Source organism: Cavia porcellus, unplaced genomic scaffold (genome assembly GCF_034190915.1).
Source record: "Cavia porcellus strain 051 isolate PalLab524CR breed Dunkin Hartley unplaced genomic scaffold, mCavPor4.1 scaffold_27, whole genome shotgun sequence".
Lineage (NCBI taxonomy): Eukaryota > Metazoa > Chordata > Mammalia > Rodentia > Caviidae > Cavia > Cavia porcellus.
This window is the reverse complement of record NW_026947510.1, coordinates 2,622,334-2,631,331: the sequence shown is the minus strand read 5'-3', so window position 1 is coordinate 2,631,331 and position 8,998 is coordinate 2,622,334. Positions and strand designations below refer to the sequence as shown.

Here is an 8,998-nt window from a genome sequence, read left to right as displayed (position 1 = left end):
CAGAAAGGGATGCACATGAGTTTTGGGGCGCCAGGAGTGGAATGTTATGGTTTATAGCTAGTTATCCCCTTGAAGTCTTAGTGGATGAAATGTGTGTGTGATACTGGCTTAGTCCACTAATTGGTTTGACATAGTTCTGAGCATGGAAGCTGAATTTACTGAAGAGGGAAGAGATACTCTGAGTAGGGGTGGCACAAACCAAAAGGCTTATGGCTCAGATGGAATAAAAAGGTAAGAAGAAGAAAGTCTCGCTACATCCTGCCTATCTTGACGTGCACTGTTCCTCCTCTGCCATGCTGTCCTGCCTTGGAGCCAGCTACCTATGGACTGAAACCTCTGCAACCTGAGTTAAACCTTTCCCCCTTTGACTTGTGGAAGTTGAATACTTTGTCACAGCAATGAGAAATCAACTAAGACAGTGACATTGAATTTCTTAGAATTAGAGGATCATAAATTTTACAATGGAGCCCTCAACTGGCAATGTCAACCAGCACACAAAGCTATACAAGATATCCTCTCACTGTAGTAATTTAGCATAGACATCAGAAATATGTGGTAGAGCCTTTAGGTTAAAAGCAGGATAGTAAGAAATGTAAAAAATAAAGGCCAAACTAGATGGGAAACAATCACTGAACACCTGATGTGATCAGGAATTATGTGAGCACTATCAGATTCTTTTCCCTGAACTTGCCTCAGTTTCTCCCTATCATGTAAATGATTTCATCATCTTTTCTGCCCTTCAGAGGAGTTCCAGAGAAGCACATCCTGCACATGAATTTCTCTTACAACAGTAAAACCCAAAATTGGATGGCTGAGACCCAAAAGTAAAATCTACAAAGAAAGCAATTTTCAGTTCAGTACTAGGGAAAAAAATGTATCAATTCTAATTACCCAAACAGTGGACTTGCTTTGGAAAGTGTTGTCTGTGAGTGGGAAGCTATGCAAAAGCTCCAGTTTACAGAGAGATCTCTAGATCGAAGGAGAAATTGCTTAATGTAGCCGCCAAGTTCCTTTGTAACTCCAAGTTTTATCGCTAGGCATTTCTCCCTGACAGCAAACCTCGTCAGTTTTTTTCACCCTACTACCTAAAGTCACAGACTATGACAGCTGATGTGGCCTTGAGACTGTGTACCTGGTAAAAATCTTGAGTTTTTTTTTTAAATTTTATTAAGGAGAAAAAAAAAGCAGAGAAAGGGTACAAGTTATACAGATTTACAGAAAAAAATAAACAGTAGGAAATCATTAGTTAATGGATTACATATTGTCATCTTAGAAATAATTGTTTAAGTCACAAAATTAAAGCTTGTAAAGTGGACATTCCAACAGTGAGACTGCAAACAGTTCTGTTCAATGATCCAACAAAACTCAGTGATATCATTATCTATCTTATACACTTATATATACATACAGTTATATCATTTAGAGCACTTTCTTTTCCTCTCTTTTGTACAATGACAATTACCCATTTTGGGTTTTGTTGCTCCCACAGTTCTTATTACTTTTTTGGAAGGGAGTAGAACCAAATGTGACATAACAGAACAGAGTCAATCAAATCAAAAGGGTGGACATAATAGATAATGTAAAAGCATAATACAAGGTGATCAACAATGGTTACCATAATGCCTCCCGCTATCTCTAATAGAATTGCCTATATCATCAGTTATAATAAAATTGAAAAAAACAATAAAGAACAAAACCGACAAAACCAAAACATTGGAGACATTATAGGTCTTCAAAAGTAGATAATAGTCAACGAGAATGGGCGTTATAATGAATCTCACTATCTTCACAGCTGTTGCTTAAACTTTCGAACTTGGTACTATCAAGCAAAACAGAATAGGGGGACATCAGTCAAAAACAAGATGGTGAGAGTAATACAGGGCTTTAAATCAAGATAATGGAAAGTCAAAAAATCTTGAGTTTATTAATTTGAATCTACATTTTATGAGCTTCCTTTTATTATTTGGAATTTCAAAGTCATATTTTAATTGACTCTTAAAATATAGTTTATATAGAATAAAACAGTTGTAAATGTATTGTTAAATACATTTTTAAAACTGTGGAACCATCGAACAGTGAGGATAAAGGTTATTTTCAGCACCTGGGGTTGCCTCATGCTCCTGTGTATTCAGTCTTTACCACTTCTGCTCAGCACCCCGCTGTCTGCCTTTGATCAAGGTAGAGTATACATACGCCTATTCTAGCATTTTGTTTCTAAAAAGTATAGTCATAATGTATGAGGTCTTTTGTATATTTTGGACTGCGGATTGTTTTGAGACTCATCCACATTACTGCATACAATAGTCCTTTCCTTTTCGTCATCAAGCAGCTGTCCATCATGTGTTTGTACCAGCTTCCCAGTCCCCTCTTTTGAATGTACCTGTTAACTGTGGTGCCATTGTACTTCTCAAACATCCTGAGTTGCTGCTTCTATTAACTGGAGCAATTAACATCATACACAATAATTGCATTCCTTTTGGGGAACCAGTACATATACATATCATATCTTCATCATCTTTCATCCCTTCCCCCTTGTCTTCAGCTTCCAGTTTCCCTTGTGATATGCTGTTTGAAATTCTACTGCCTGGTTCATAAGAATTTCTAACTGCTATATCTTCTTAATTATTTGACTCCTTTCTGTTACCTTTTGCATTACTTTATTCCTTCTTTGCTCTGGCCTCTATTTTGATAGCGTTATAGGCGTTCAAGCCTCTCTTGATTTACTTAAGAATTATTTTTATATTGTGCAGTAACTTTCTTTTACACAACATACATTGTCCTACTTTTTGAAACTCCTAATGTGTTAATTTACATAGTTCATTGAAATCCAAACCAAGTCCAGTAATTCTATGAATACTGTTTATTTTTCAAAATTTAAAATTAATATTATTTTTTAAGAGTAGTTTTACGTTCACAGCAAACCTGGCTGGAGAGCACAAAATTCTAGGCACCTTACCTATACACACGCACACACACACACTGACATATCGAAATCTCCAAAGTCCACACATAGTTTCCATTGGAGGTCACTTCTGGTGTCATTCTGTAGGTTTCAACAGCATGCATCTACCATTTTTGTACAGTGCAGAATGGTTTCACTACCCTACAAATATTTCATGCTCTGCCCATTCATACTTTGCTCCCTGATAGTCCTGGCAACCCATGCTCTATTCATTATCTTCATAGTTTTGTCTCTTCCACAATGTCACACAGTTTGAAATCATAGTATATATGACTTACTCTGATTCTCTTTTTTCACTTAGTAATATGCACTGAAGTTTCCTCCATGTCTTTTCACAGCTTGGTAGCTCATTATTTTCTTAGTTAACATTCCACTTATCTGGATACATCAGAGTTTCTGTATTCATTCACCTACTAAAACACTTTAACTGCTTTTTAAGTCTTAACGATTATGAATAAACCCATGAGCATGCATATGAAGATTTTACATAGATGTATTTTCATTTCACTTGGGTTAATACAAAGGAGCCAGATTGCTAGATCATGTAGTGAGAGTATGTTAAATTTTGGTTAGAAACTGTCAAACTGTTTTCCGAAGTGGCCGCCCCATTTGTGCATTCCCCCAGCAATGAATGAGATTTCCTTTTGCTCCACAACCTCACCAGCATTTGGGATAGCATTGTTTTGTATTTTCACTATTTTAATAAGTATTTAGTGATATCTCAGTGTTGTTTTAATTACAATTCCCTAATGACATGTCTGTATATCTTCTTAGTTGGGTTTTTTGTTAACATCTTTGGCTGACTTTTTAAAATGGACTGTTCATTTTCTTATTGTTGAATTTGAAGATGTATTTGTATACTTTGCATAACTGTCTTATTTACAAATATTTCTCTCACTTGGGGCTTACCTTTTCATTTTCATTAACACTGGCTTTTTACAGAAGGCAAATTTTTTATTTTAATGAAATCTAGTTTATTGCTTATTTCTTTTATGGATTGTACATTTCATGTTGTTTATACAAGTCAACATCCAACAAATCTAAACCATCTAGGTTTTCCCCCTCTGTTGTCCCCAAGGAGTTTTATATTTTGCATTTAGATCTGATCAGCTTTGGGTAAGTTTTTTCAGAGGGTGTAAATAAAGTATGTAATCATTTTTCCTACGTGGATTCCAATTATTCTAGGACCACATGTTGAAAATAAAATCTTTATTCTCCATTGTATCACCTTTGCTTCTCTGTCAAAAGCAGTTGAGTATGTTCAGTTTCAGTTACGATATCTTCCTAGCAAGAATTGAAGTGGAGAACACCAATCCTTCAACTTTGTTCTTACTCAATATTATGAGGACTATTCTGGGGTTTTTGCCTCTTTAGAATAACTTTGTCATGTCCATAAAATAACTTGCTGGGATTTTAATAGGTATTGTACTGCATTCAGTCTTTAGATCAAGTTAGGAGGAATGTATACCTTCCTATCCATGAATAGGAACTATCTCTCCATTTATTTAATTCTTTGATATTTTCATTAGAATGTTATAGTTTTCATCATACAGTCCTTATACAAATTTTTTTGTATTTGTACTCTACTATTTCATTTTTCAGGGTGATGATGTAAATAGTAATATATTTTTTACTTCAAATTCCATTTGTTTATTCAAGGAATTTGATGGTCCTATGTAAATTAACCTTATATCCTACATTTGTGCTGTAATCACTTTTTAGTTTAGATTCTTCTGGGTTTTTTCCATAGATAATAATGTCATGTAAAATCTGGAAAGAAAGTTTTATTTTTTCCTTTCTAATCTGTATACATTTTCTTTCTTTTTTCTTTCTTTTTTTTTTTTTTTTTTTTTTTTTTTGTCTTTATCCAGAGCTTCCTGTATGACATTAAGAAGCAGTGAGGACAGGAGACACTGTTGCCTTGTGTCTGATCTTAGTAGATATGTTTCTGGTGTCTCATCACTAAACATGGTGTTAGCTATAGGTTACCTATACACGTTCTTTGTCAAACTGAAGAAGATCCCCTCTGTTCCTAGTTTGCTGCATAAGAATTATGAAAGGGTGTTGGATTTTGTCAAATGTTTTTTGTGTGTTGATTGTCATAATTGTGCAAATTTCTTTTTTAGTCGATTAATATGGTAGATTACGTTAACTGTTTTCTGAGTGCTGAGATCTATGTACATACTTCAGGGAACTCCAGTTAGCTATGATATATATTGTTGGATTTGATTTTGTAAATACTTTGCTAAGAATTTTTACTTCGATTTTCATGAGAGCTATTAGTCAGAGTTTACGCTAAGATTTTTCTTTGATTTGGGTATTAATATTGGCTTTAAAGAATAAATTAAAGAATTACTTCTGCTTCTGTTTTCTGGAAGATCTTGTAGTAAATCAACAAAATTTCTTCCTTAAGTGTAGAATTACAATATAAATCTGATCCTGGTGTTTTTTTGCTTTAGAAAGTTATTAACTACTGATTTCCTTTCTTTCAGTAAATACAAACCTATTCAGCTTGTCTATTTCTTCTCTTAAGAGTTCTAAGGATTGTGTCTTTGAAGAACTTGAACTGTTTCATCCAGGTTGTCAAATTAGTGGGCATAGATTTATTATAGTGGCCTCATATTTTCACCTGAATGTGTCTTTAAACTGTAGCAATGTTCTCTTACATTTCTGATATTAATAATTTGTTTTCTTTATTTCTTTTTTTTTTTTTTTTTTGGCTGTACCAGGGATTGAACTCACAACCTTGCGTTTACCAGACAGGTGCTTATGCCACTGAGCTAAATCCCCAGCCTGATATTATATGTTTTATCAGTATGTCCATGTTTTATCAATATGTTGACTTTATTGAAATTTCAATTGAATTTTGTTTTGAATTATATTTGTTTCTACTTTAATTTCCATGATTTCATTTCTTCTTGTTTACCTTGAATTTAATTTGTTCATTTTTCTTTAGTTGCCTAAGATAAAAGCTTATGTTACTGATTTTAAATCTTTCAATTTTTTCTATTACATTAATTCAATGCTATAATTTCCCTTTAAGTACTACTTTTGATGCATTCCCACAAATTTTGGTAAGTTTTATTTTCATCTGCATCTAGTTTGAAGTATTTTTTGAAATTTCTTTTTTTGAGCCATGTATTATTTAAAAGTGAATTGTTTGAGCTGCAAATGTTTGAGAATTTTAAGAACGTGTTTCTGTTACTGGTTTTTAATTTAATTCTGTTATGGTCTAAGAGTAGGCATTGTTTAATTTATATTTTTAAATGTCTTATTAGTATATATTTATTACTAGTATTAGTATAATAATTATATTTATTGGGGAAGTCGCATATATATATATCACATCTTGATCACTTGTAATTTGCTTGTTAATATATATAGTGGTTACACTAGAGTTTGCAGTACATTGACAACTAATCCAAGTCCACTTTTAATTAATAGTCACGTTGTAAGCACATTTTACAACAAAATATTTCAAATTCCTCTCTGCTGTTTCCTGAACCATTGCTGTCTTTCATTTACTTACAAGTAAGCACAGATGTGCACACTAAACACACACATACACAATCAAATACATTGCTGTTACTATCTTAGACAAGGTTTACCTGGTAAATGAAGTTAAAATACAAAAGGTGTTTATCTTTAGCCATCTTTTCTCTGGTGCTCTTCCCTTCTTTAACCCATCTAGGTGTTTTTGTTTTTGTTTTTTACATTTTGACTTTTAATTCTCTCTGGAGAACTTATTTTAACGTTTCTGGAAAGCCAAGTCTGGCAACAAATTTCTTCAATTTCTTTTGCATTCTCAGAATTTGCACTTCTCTCCTTTCTTATCCATCTATTCCTGCATGTTCTATTTTTTCCATTACAGTTCTAAGCATATTAAGCATAGTTTTAAAAAATTTCCCCAATATCTTTGCTATGGTTCCCCAACATCTCTGCTGTGCTTCTATGATTGTTTTCATCTCCTTAAACTATTTTGGGGGATTCTGTATGGCTTTTAATTTTTTGTTGAAATGTGAATGTGATGTTCTGGGTAAAATGAACTGCAAACAGCAGCCCTTAGGAGGTGGTGGTGAGGGGTGGGAGGGGAAACCATGCATTGTCCTGCGATGAGGTGGTCTTCCCACCAGCTTGTGCCGCTGGACTGTGGATTTCACTCGTGCATTTTGGTTTACCGTGTCTCAGGTAAAATAGGATGTCTGTGGAAACTGCAGCTGCCCACTTCCCTTCTTCCATGTTGAAGGTGAGGGCCAGGTGGAATTTGGAGTTTGCCTTTCCCTGAGAAGCTTAGGCCCTAATAGGAGCTAAGCAGGTGGTACTGTGCAGAAGTCTCTCCTGAAGGGGAAGGAAGGTCTCCTTAAGCGGAACAAAATGCTCTGGCTTGCTTTAAACAGATTCTTTTGCACCTTCTCTTGCCAGGAACACGAAGCAATTTTTCTCTGCTAGGCCTGGCCAAGCTCCTGAAGAAAAAACTCATAAACATAGGGGCATCTCCATTTGCCTGTCACTAGGTCCCCCTGGAGTTTTCTTCCTTTGCCCCTGTCTGTCTGGAGGTCCCAGCAGATCTTCAGTTACAGTTCACGTTTCTCTTCCCCAGCACATTTCTCTTCCCCAGGGAAGTTTCAGCCCAAGAGTTTCTATTGCAGTAGGCAATCACTCACTGCATCAGCCTATCCATCTCTCCAGTATTTTGCACAGTAGTTTTCATGCAAATTAATTTCTCTGACAGATCTAAGAAAAGTTTATTTTAGTTTATTAAGCTTTTCTTAGTTCTTCTTTTTCACCAGAAGTGTGTTCTATTCAACTCGTAACTTATTTTTTTCTGTCTATGATTCCTATTCATTAACTTCTGTACTTAAGTCTTCATCTTCACTGATGCTTTCTTTTACACTATCCAATTTGTCAGGGGCAGGGATGTAGTAGATCCCTGGCTCAGTGGTAGAGCTCTTGCCTAACATGAGCAAGACTGCAGGTTTAATCCCCAGAACTGGAAGAGAAAAAAAGCAATTTTTTATTAATCGCATTAAGTGTATCTCTCAACCCAAGCATTGTACTTTTCATCTTTAGAAGTTTAATTTGGATCTTTTTACATCTTCCATGTTTCTACTTAGCAGTTTTTATATTTCCTCTAGCTTCTTGAACCTATGAAATATAGTTAGTTATAACTATTTTGTTGTCCTTGTCGGTTAAGTCTAACATCTGCGTGAATCCAACTTTTTAATTTTTCTCCTTATTAAGATTCATATTATTAGCCAGGTATGGTGGTGCACTCCTGTATTCCCAACACACAGGAGGCTGAGGTAGGAGGATCCTTGCAAGTTTGAGAACAGCCTGGGCTACAAAGTGAACGAAAGGCAAGCCTGAAATGCACAGTGAGACCTTGTCTAAAAACAAAAACAAAAACAGACAGACAGAGAGACAGACAGAAAGAAAGAAAAGAATCTAATTCTGTCCACCTGGCTGGTTTGAGCACTTCCTGTCCTGTAGAAGCACTCAAAGTTATTCTACCAATTTCTCTCTCTGGTAACACTTTTCCTGGCCTCAGGGAATTTCACCTTGGCACCTTGCTGTTGGTGAATGCACCTTGGCATTCAGTAACAGACTCATCAGAAAACTTACACAGACTTTTGGAGCTCATTCTCTGTACAGGCACTGCCCTGTGGTGAGCTGACCTACACATACTGAGGGCATCAACCTTCCCAGCTTTGATCTAAGGCTCCTCCATGTACTGTGACCCCGGGTTCTGGGAAAGGTCTCCCTTCCTGCTTTGTGGCAAGGTAAGCCTCAAGCAGAAAAGAAAGCAGCATGAGGTTCATCCAGCCTGGGCTACAAACTGAGCTCAAGTCCAGCCTGAACTGCATAGCAAAATTCTGTTTAAAAAAGACCAAAAAAATAAAAAAAAGTTTGTGCAAGGCTGGGGACAAGGAGGCTGGGCACTGAGTCCCACTTAGAAACAGATGGTAAATTCTCAGGGATTGATTCCACAGGGGACATTCAAGCTGATTTTCAAGATTAGAAGCCACCTGGAGACGT

The 8,998-nt window shown here is 35.7% G+C and overlaps 1 long non-coding RNA gene across 1 annotated transcript in view; it reads right to left on the bottom strand.

Annotated features, from left to right (window-relative positions):
- Positions 1–1,442: 1,442 nt before the first annotated feature.
- LOC134473464 (uncharacterized) overlaps positions 1,443–8,998 on the bottom strand; it is an 18,546-nt gene continuing 10,990 nt past the window's right edge. Inside the window, exon 3 of the long non-coding RNA XR_010043675.1 lies at positions 1,443–7,952. This is a non-coding gene — a long non-coding RNA (uncharacterized LOC134473464). The remainder of the gene's footprint in view (positions 7,953–8,998) is intronic.